Source organism: Xyrauchen texanus, chromosome 4, assembly GCF_025860055.1.
Source record: "Xyrauchen texanus isolate HMW12.3.18 chromosome 4, RBS_HiC_50CHRs, whole genome shotgun sequence".
In the NCBI taxonomy this organism is placed as follows: Eukaryota; Metazoa; Chordata; class Actinopteri; order Cypriniformes; family Catostomidae; genus Xyrauchen; species Xyrauchen texanus.
This window is the reverse complement of record NC_068279.1, coordinates 45,231,649-45,241,659: the sequence shown is the minus strand read 5'-3', so window position 1 is coordinate 45,241,659 and position 10,011 is coordinate 45,231,649. Positions and strand designations below refer to the sequence as shown.

Sequence of the window (10,011 nt, the reverse complement as noted above, 5' to 3'; positions counted from 1 at the left end):
GATGCCTTAGAAGGTACAGTAGCTGCCTAGCTAGACAGCATATAGTGATGCGGCTGTAATAAAACTTTTGGAGTAAGAGTACGTTTTCATAAATTGTTTATGAAAATAGGATGTTCTGAGATTTCACTGTAAATAATTTCACATGACTATGAGGTTCTAGGACCAATTAAGACTAGTTTTGAAACAGTTTGTTTATCTTGACATTTGATGAAACTGTCACCTTACATTGTCTGCTTAAAACAGGAACTTAGCAATACGATTAAACCCAATCAGAATAAAGTAAACAAGTATTGTGGAATGTAGTGATGGGTATTGATACAGATTTCCAGATTTGATTACGATTCACAAGCTCTCGATCCAATTTGTTTGATTCATATGGGTATATTTCAGTTATAAAGTCAATTTTCCTTAAATATTAAATAAATTCTCTCCTAATGCTTTGCCTCCCGGCAAACCACTCTAGTACCACCGGATCATGTATCCTCAGCGTCACGATCCTCCGTAAGCACCTAGGACTCTCTGACAGTGCGTCTTCCTTCATCTCTGGGGTTCAGAGGGCACTGTCACTGTGTCAGATATGCCTCTTGTTCATCAGAGAGGAGGAAGTGGGAACTGGGTTATAAACCAAAAATACTTTTAATAAACAAAACACAACATAAAACTGCTTTTCAGCATAACCAAAACATGTCGACACACACACACACACACACACACACACACACACACACACACACACACACACACACACACACACACACACACAGCTCAGTGTGTCTCTCTCTCTCCCTCTTGCATATCTGGCTCCTTATCTCTCTCTCCCACTGATTGGGGCAATTCCACACCAGTGGTGCATCCCGGCCATGCCCTCCACCTCATCACAACCATTTATTTAAACAAGGATCTAAAAACATCTTGTTTGGAATTTGTGGAACTTGTGACGTCGCAAGGACCAAAAGCATCTGCATATGACTGCCTCCAGCAAGACATCAACACCAATTTTTTATCATTGCACCTTTGGCCCTGCCCACTGGAGCTCAGTCACACAGGTGAAGAGGAGCGAGGGCCTGTCATGGGTGGTCTAAAGGGGATTTGCACAGCACACCTTCATGTGCCTCGATTTAAATGTTTTTCTACATAAACCTGCCTTAGATGAATGGCTTTGACTATTATTGTTCATCTGCACCATTTTTAAAAGACGCAATGTGAAGTTAGGACTCTAAAAAGAAAACCTCAATCCTGTTTCATCTTGCTGCTGTGCTGTTTTGAAGGCGTCCCGTGTCCTGGACCATTTTTACACACATTTGTGCTATTTTTTTGTTGTAAATCTTTTGTACACATGCACTATACGGACGTCTTTAATCATTTAGATGCTTTTCTAGTGATGTGTGGCGTGTTTTAAGAGTGGAACAAGTGCAACTTTTAAAAACCGTCTCATTCTGCTGCTGCCAATGACTGTGTAAACAATAAAGGAATATGTGAGATGTGAAGACCAGCATCTCTGCTTTGGCCTGTTGAAGACAGTTGAAACACCAAACGTCACCATAGACTGTATTACATTTGCGTATTCAGAACATTTCAGCGTGCATTGTTTGTTTTTACGGCTCATATCAACATGGATTAGTTGTGAACCAGTCACAATATAATTAAAGCTTTGCAAAATAACTGTTAAACGATACAAAACTGTGAGTAAACAGTTTCATTCACGAATGTTTCAGATGTCATGACTGTTTTATAGTTGTTGTGTTTTAGGAAACATTGTTATACATTCAGATGAAATGTGTTGAGTGTACGTGTTCTATGTGTTAACCCTCAATTGTAGTTTTATAAATTATAATGTGAAGTTTGTTCATTTTCTTTCTATTGAGTTTCAAATATGGCTGTATTTAAGGGACTGCATGGAGTTAGTTGTAGAAGAGTGGGCGTTTACATTGAAGTCTTAAAGGGCCAGATAGCTTAAAAGAGTTAGAGGGCCAGAGAGAGGGTGGAAAATGTATATTACTGATATTACTTATGGTTCCCCTTCTGTCACTCACTCGACGTTGTGTCTCGCCCAGCGGAGAGTGGAGGCTCCACCCACAGTTGGTCCAGCTGATATGGGAACAATTTGGCAAGGCACAGATAGATCTCTTTGCCTCCTAAGACAACTCCCACTGCCCGCTCTGGTACTCCCTGGCAGGAGCTCCTCTCGAGACAGAAGAGCAGGCACAAAGCTGGCCTCGGGGGCTGTGCAAATCCACATTTCCCTAGTGAGCCTTCTTGCACCGGTGCAGTGCAAGATCAGGGAGGACGAGGAACAGGTCATCCTGGTGTTCCCTTACTGGCCCACCCGGGCATAGTTCTTGGATCTCACGCTCCTCGCGAAAGCACCTCCCTGGAAAATTCCCCTGAGGAAGGACCTTCTTCTCAGGGACGGGGCACCCTCTGGCAACCGCGCCCAGACCTCTGGAACCTCCACGTCTGGCCCCTGGACGGTATGCGGAAAATCTAGTGGATCTACCACCTGCAGTCGTAGACACGATCAACCAAGCCAGAGCTCACTCCACCAGGCAACTTTAACACACAGGTGTTCGCGAAGACCCGCAGAGGTGCGCAGTTTGGTCAGTGCTTTCATTCCTGCAGGAGAGGCTGGAGGTGAGGCTGTCCCCCTCCACCTTGAAGGTGTATGTAGCTGCTATCGGAGCCCACCACAATGCAGTAGATGGCAAGTCCCTAGGTAAGCACGACTTGATTATCAGGTTCCTGAAAGGCGCCCGGAGACTGAATCCTCCACGGCCTAGCCTATTCCCCTCCTGGTATCACTCAGTGGTCCTCTCGGGCCTTCAGAGACCCCCCTTTGAGCCGCTTGATTCAGTTGAGCTCAAGGCCCTTTCCCTGAAGATGGCCCTCCTGATTGCGTTAGTCTCCATCAAGAGGGTTGGGGTCCTGCAAGCGTTCTCTGTCAGCGACACCTGCCTGGAGTTTGGTCCGGCACATTCTCACGTTATCCTGAGGCCGTGACTGGGCTACGTGCCCAAGGTTCCTACGACCCCCTTCAGGGACCAGGTCGTGAACCTGCAAGCGCTGCCCCAGGAGGAGGCAGACCCAGCCCTATCGTTGCTGTGTCCGGTACGTGCTTTGTTTATCTATTTTGACTGCACGCAGAGCTTTAGATGTTCTGAGCAGCTCTTTGTCTGCTTCGGCGGACGGCGGAAAGGGAACGCTGTCTCCAAACAGAGGTTAGCTCACTGGGTCATTGATGCTATTTCTTTAGCCTATCACACACAGGCAGTGCCCGCCCCCTTGCGGGTTTGAACACACTCTACGAGAAGTGTGGCATCCTTGTGGGCACTGACCCATGGCACCTCCTTAACAGACATCTGCAGAGCAGCAGGCTGGGCAACACCCAATACCTTTGCCAGATTCTACAATCTCAGGGTTGAGTCGGTCTCATCCCATGTTTTGTCAGGTCCGAGCTGGTAGAACTCGGTAACGCTTCCACTTTGCACCCTTCACGTTAGCCACTAAGCATCGCTCCCTGGATGTTCTCCTCCCTAGCCTTCTGGCCTGCGAATTCAGCAGAGTAATTCACGTCCAGACCCACTACGAGTCACAGGTGCTCTGTACTGGGGTCGGGCTCCACGGGCTTAGTTCCCTTTTCAGGCAAACTCCCCATGATGTATTTCCCATGGTAAGGTCCTCCTGTCGGCAGACCCATGTTTCCCTTGGGTATGCCCGCTGCCCCAGTTGCCGTGCTTGTAGAGTCCCCCCTTGTTAGGCTGGACCTACCACTGCGCCATTTCCCACATATCAGCTTCATAACCCTCGTGGTGTATTTGCCACGTTACCTCTCCCTAGACTGGGCAGGATGTGGCCTCTGCAGGGTCTTTTCCAAATGAAAAAATAAGACCGGGAAAGACCGCCTTCCCCAACGCATTTCATACCGTAAGATAGCCCCAGCCGCTTCACGTCCTATGTGAGAGACATAGTGAGAGAGAAGGCCGCGGCTGCCGGGCTTGCTCCCATGCTAGTCAATTTGCACCTGTTCCCCTCCTCAGGGGTGCGGGGAACCCAAGGTCTGTATGTGACATCTTTTTGGGGGCATTGGGGAGGGCTAAGTGCAGCCGACACAGTTGCCTCTAGCATGCAGTAGCCTGCTTGTAGTCTCGAACGTTCACATAACACAGTCAGTGTGTGGCGTTTTTATATGGGACCCCTTGTGTCACTTAATTCAACGTCGAGTGAGTGACAGAAGGGGAACGTCATGGTTACGGTTGTAATCTCCATTCCCTGAGGGAGGGAACGGGACATTGTGTCCTTCCTGCCATAACACTAGACCTACCACTGTAAACGACCATACTGGCACTCACTGCCCCGCTTCCATTTATACCCGTATGTCCGTGGCGATGCATGCAAATTCTGTCTGCCAACTTGACATTGGCCTTTTCTGAGGTACGTTTGGCATCCCAAGAAGACCCCTTGTGTGACATCATTCGACACAAAGTCTCGTTCCCTCCCTTGAGTAACCATGACGTTTTTTTGTTAGGACACAGTGAAATGTGCAAAAAAATATTATACATCATAGGAGTGTTTGTTGTCCTACAATTTTGGTGATTTCAATTAACATATTATAAAAATAATCACTGTATTAAAGTAATGTAAATCTAACGAGAATCACCACTAAGAATGAGAATTACTCGCAGTAAAATATCTATACACATTATTTATGGTAATAAGAACATGTAAAGGGGAAAATTATTCTTAATCATCATGAAAGCAATGCCACAATGGAGAAATGTAATGGTCCTCAAAAAGACTTCATTTCTTTTATGCAATATATCATTTTTTATTATTTTCTTTTGTTTATGGGAGAAAAGTGACCCAGGCATGCTATCAAACCACACACTTCACTTAAGACTGCGCCTCCCTCACATGCAATAACTGCTCTTAAAATACTCAAAATATCAACTTTAACAGTACAAGGCATAAGCCATTCATTTTACACAAATCACAGGCAAAGCAGCATTGACAAGTATAAAAGTGCAAGATTATGGGGAAAAAAGGTAAAATATGACTACATACTCAAGCAAAAGGATGCCATGCATCAGAGGAGGTTAAATTGAATGAGTTCACAAGTATGAAGCAGCAGAGAATGAAACAGGAAGAGTAAGATCAGCACAATTGCTGAGCATGTCCTGGTTGCATTCCTTGATGTGTTAATAATAGCAGGGTCACCCTGAAATAAATAAATGTACTTCTTGTGCCTTGTACAATACCTTAAACATGAACTGCAACAGTGGGGCTTTGGCGCTGTGATTCAAATCCTGTCTCACTACATAAAGCTTCTCTAATCCTTACAAACCTCCTGATCAGAGTGGACACTTATTTTTCTAGATTTTGAGGGTTTTCAGGAGAAAATGGCCGGTGGTACAGTGCTGTGGGGTAGATGAAAATGCAGGGCTGCATTATATTATATAGTACCTGTTGGGGTGAGAGGTGGGTAGCATGAACTGGAACTCAACGATGCAGGTGTTGTTCTTCAGTTGACGGTGCTGGACCCTGTTGAGTTCATAAGCAATGTAGGCTCTACAAACATACACCTGAGGAGAGTGCATATTCAAAAACAACAACTCAATATCCAGGAACATATTATATCAAATAAATGTAAGCCATTTTCCACAAATAAAAAACGAATTAGGGCCACAAACTCTTAAAAATGTTGCTTTCTTATTCAACATATGGTCAGTGAACGGAGGAGTGCATAACCTTCAGAAAATATTACTAAATATTAGTAATATAAAATAATTAGTAGTAATATAATAGTATATTAGCCATTTTATTTTCCATTAATGTTTTATAACATTTGCAAATTTTGAAACCCTGTTACCAAAATCTTTTTGCAATAAATATATATATATAAAAACACACACACACACACGCACATACACATATATAACACACACACGCACACACATATATATACCTACACACACACATATATATATATATATACATAAACACTCATACACACATACACACATACATAAATATATATATATTTATATATATATATATATATATATATATATATATATATATATATATATATATATATATATATATATATGTACATATATATATGTGTGTGTGTGTGTGTGTGTGTGTGTGTGTATTATATATATATAAATTGACAAATGCAGCTAACAAAACAATATTTTGGAAAAACTGAATGACATTAGTTACTTGTCTTCCCACCATGCTGTTGAAAGAGTTTAAATGATGTTACTTTTTCAAAGTCACAATTTTAAGGAGTGTTACATTTTTTATAATACATGATATATTTATTATGTATTATAGAATTAAATGAAGTATATTCTGTGTCACATAATATATCTTATAATATATAATGGGACTTTTTTTGTTGTTCTTTTTTTTATTAATTCAAATTAGTTAAGAATTATTGACACAATGAAGTAAACATTGATTCAATTGATTATACATTAATTACAAAAAAAAAAAAAGTAATGGGACACAAAAATATATTTGTGCAATGTGTCATAAATCAATATAGCCTTACCTCTAGAGCAGCCATTCTCACCACCTGATTACTGTGGTAAAATACATTTTGCAGCACATTAAAGATGAATGTCTCGGACAGGATCAGTTTCTAGAGAAAACCAAGAACATAGATCATTTGACAATAAAAGTCTTACACTAAAACACTCTCCAGCAGATGGCACTATAGATCAGTTTACTCAAATACATAGATGCACTACCTTCAGGTTCTCAATGCAGAACTGATGTCCATACACGTCGATGGCAGACAGGAAGATGGATTCCACCTGATTGTTTCGCAGCTCATACGAAGGAAGATGAGAGGCAATGAGAACCTGTAAGAAGAAAAAGGAAATGATTCCCGTGGTCTTCACTTAAAGATAAAGAACTTATTCATAAAGACTAAAGCTCTGTTCCCTAGTGAGCTGCCTCACTGTCTATTGTCTACATACTTTCTAGTGAGGCATCCATCCGACAAGGGGAATTTAATAAGCGACTGAATTGAAACTTTCCCTGTTAATGGGCATTCTGGGATTGCCTTATGTGCAAAGGACGCATGCGTTGCTGCCTTCGATTTTGGCCAAGATATATCTTCTTTTTAGTATGACACCTAACAATGCTGTCTAGGTGGGCTGCTCAAAAAGTTTTGGAACAGAGCTTAATAGTGTATGAAACCTAAAAAAATAATTTCTTGGTTTTCTGAGCCTCTGAGCTCTCGGTGTGTGAATATGTGAGGTGATCTGACCTGGCGTGCCCGCAGTGCCACCTTGGCATTGGTGGTCTTGCTGAGCTGAGTGAGCTCTATGAGGATGGCCATGAGCTCATCCGTCAGAGTGGGGTCCCACCCACATAGCTGATCCTACAAAAAGAAGTGAGGGACAACCAAAAACACTGGACTGCAGTATATATACTCACAATGAGCATGGTAACCAGAGAGTTCTTCTTTGTGACTTTGTGAGAAAATGTAGTTGAGCACATTGGTCATGTCCCCTTTGTTTTCCTCTGGTAGTGCAAACACACACTTGTCATAGTGTCCTGAACAATAGCACACACGCACGCAGGCACACACACACACAGAAAGAGAAATTTCAATAATTATTCAATACACCAGAAAGTACTAAAATATTATACTGCCCTCAAGTGGTCACATGAGAAAATACGGTTCATAATAATATCAGATATATAGTGGTTCTGAAACATATTTGGACACTTGTGTCACACTTAAAAATGTAAAGATGTTATTGCATTAGATACAGAAATATCAAACCAAGTAGCATTTGCCAAAAACTTGCTAGACATTTTCTCTGAGCAATTTTCATTTTCTGAGCCATTTTACAATTAATTTTTTAACTCACTGCCCCTAGGATGTATGAAGTCAGTTCCCCTCAAGTTTGCAGGTGTTCTGGCAGAGTAACCACAGGTGTAGCTCATAACAATAACTATGGACCAAACATGTTAATTATTTTAAACCTAAACGCACTTCTTTTACAAAAAAAAAAGAAAAAGTGATTGCCATATCTTTCTTTAAAATAAATGCCACTTGTTTTGACTTTTGGTTCTCAAACACAATACCAAACCAGTGTTTGAATTGAGTCAGAGCTCTTTGGGGGTTATACCCACTCCTCCAGCACCTGGGAAAGTGTAAACGAGGACTTCTGAGTGGATTATAAGAGCAGACTGATTGCTATAAAAGGAGGGAAGAAGTGCTACCAATCTTTGTGTTCTTGTTCTCAATGGTTACCTCTAAAGAAAAACGTGCAGCCATCATCGCTTTGCATCAAAATTGCCTCACATGCAAGGAAATTGCTGCAAAGAATATTGCATATGAAAGAACCATTTACCGGATCATCAAGAACTTCAAGGAGCGAGGTTCAACTATAGTGAAGAAGGCTTTAAGACATCACAGAGTGTCCAGCAAGCGCTCCTGAGGAGTCAGCTACGGAATCTTGTCACCACCAGTGCAGAGCTTGCTCAGTATTGGCAGCAGGTTGAGGCAAAGACTTTTGGACAATGGCCTGGTGTCAAGAAGGGCAGCAAAGAAGCCACTTCTCTCCAAGAACAACATCAAGGACAGACTGAAATTCGGCAGGATGTACAAGGATTGGACAGCAGAAGACTGTTGCAAACATATTTTCTCTGATGAAGCCCCCTTCAGACTGTTTGGGACATCTGGAAAATTGATACTATGGAGAAGAAAAAGTGAACACTACCATGAGTCCTGTGTCAAGCCAACAGTGAAGCATCCGGAGATCATCCATTTGTGGGGTTACTTTTCATCCCAGGGAGTGGGCTCTCTCACAATTCTGCCCAAAAACACTGCCATGAATAAATAATGATTATAAGTTATTTTCTCTGTTGTCGCTATCATTTATGAGTATTTATGGCTTGAGTATTTAAAGATATTGAGGGAGGGTCGTGGCACAGGCACAGCATAATAAATGCTTATTTCAGTTATTTCTCCACATAATATCACATAGTATATTCTGTCTACTATATACCAATCAGAGCCACAGATTGAACACTGGGCAATGTGCCTGTAAACATCTCCGCCTGAAACACACACATTTAAATCAATAAATTGAATTTAAACGACCTAGCCAAAATTTACTCACAGCTATAAATCACATGCATACCACATACTGATGCATGTATCTGCTGTACTCTGCTGGGGTCATCCAGTTGTAATTTGCTGATGACACAGCCCGGCTCCAGCACTGCACCTGCTCTTTTCATGTAGTGAATACATCCAGACTCTGAGGCCATCAGAGTTATCACCATCTTCATCACCTAACACGCAGACACACACACACACACACACACACACACACACACACACACAGTTTATAATTCTGCAAAACAAACTCCACTTTAGTTTTGTGTTGCTAGACATTTTACTATTGGCATAAAGTCTGGATCTCTTAGCCGATAAACATAGCCAAGAACTGCCCACTTGTGAAGAGTAGAATGTCATGAACCTTGCAAACTTTGGCAGGTTTGGTGATTTAGTTCTTATACACAACTTTATTTCCCAGTTCACTTCTAAAACTGGAAATTGATACAGCAGGGATTTCAGACTCAATATTGATTATGGTCTCTATTCGTCTCTTCCACACCTCTATCTCAGCATAACACTGCCCAGCAAACAAATGATCTCGCAATTGATGTAATGAACACCCCTGTTCTAGATGTATAACACTGGCTAAATATAGAAAACTTCTCAAAAGTTTGATCGAGGACATCTATCCTTTTTCCGATAAACATCTAGATCATTGAATTGCCCAGCCCTATTGATAACATTGCATGAATCTCTCACAACAGCCTAATAATCTCAGTGATAGTTGAATTACAGGCTACATTATAGACACACAGAATCTAGTAAGCAGAAATATGAAATTTACCTTGACATGTTTATTCAAATTAGAGGCAGGATTAATGCTGATATCTGGCTTGAGCAAGTTAAACTCACATGACACGATCAAG

At 41.7% G+C, this 10,011-nt stretch overlaps 1 pseudogene; it reads right to left on the bottom strand.

Moving 5' to 3' along the window:
• Nucleotides 1-525: 525 nt before the first annotated feature.
• Nucleotides 526-9,315, bottom strand: LOC127641445 (acetyl-CoA carboxylase-like; annotated as a pseudogene).
• Nucleotides 9,316-10,011: the final 696 nt, after the last annotated feature.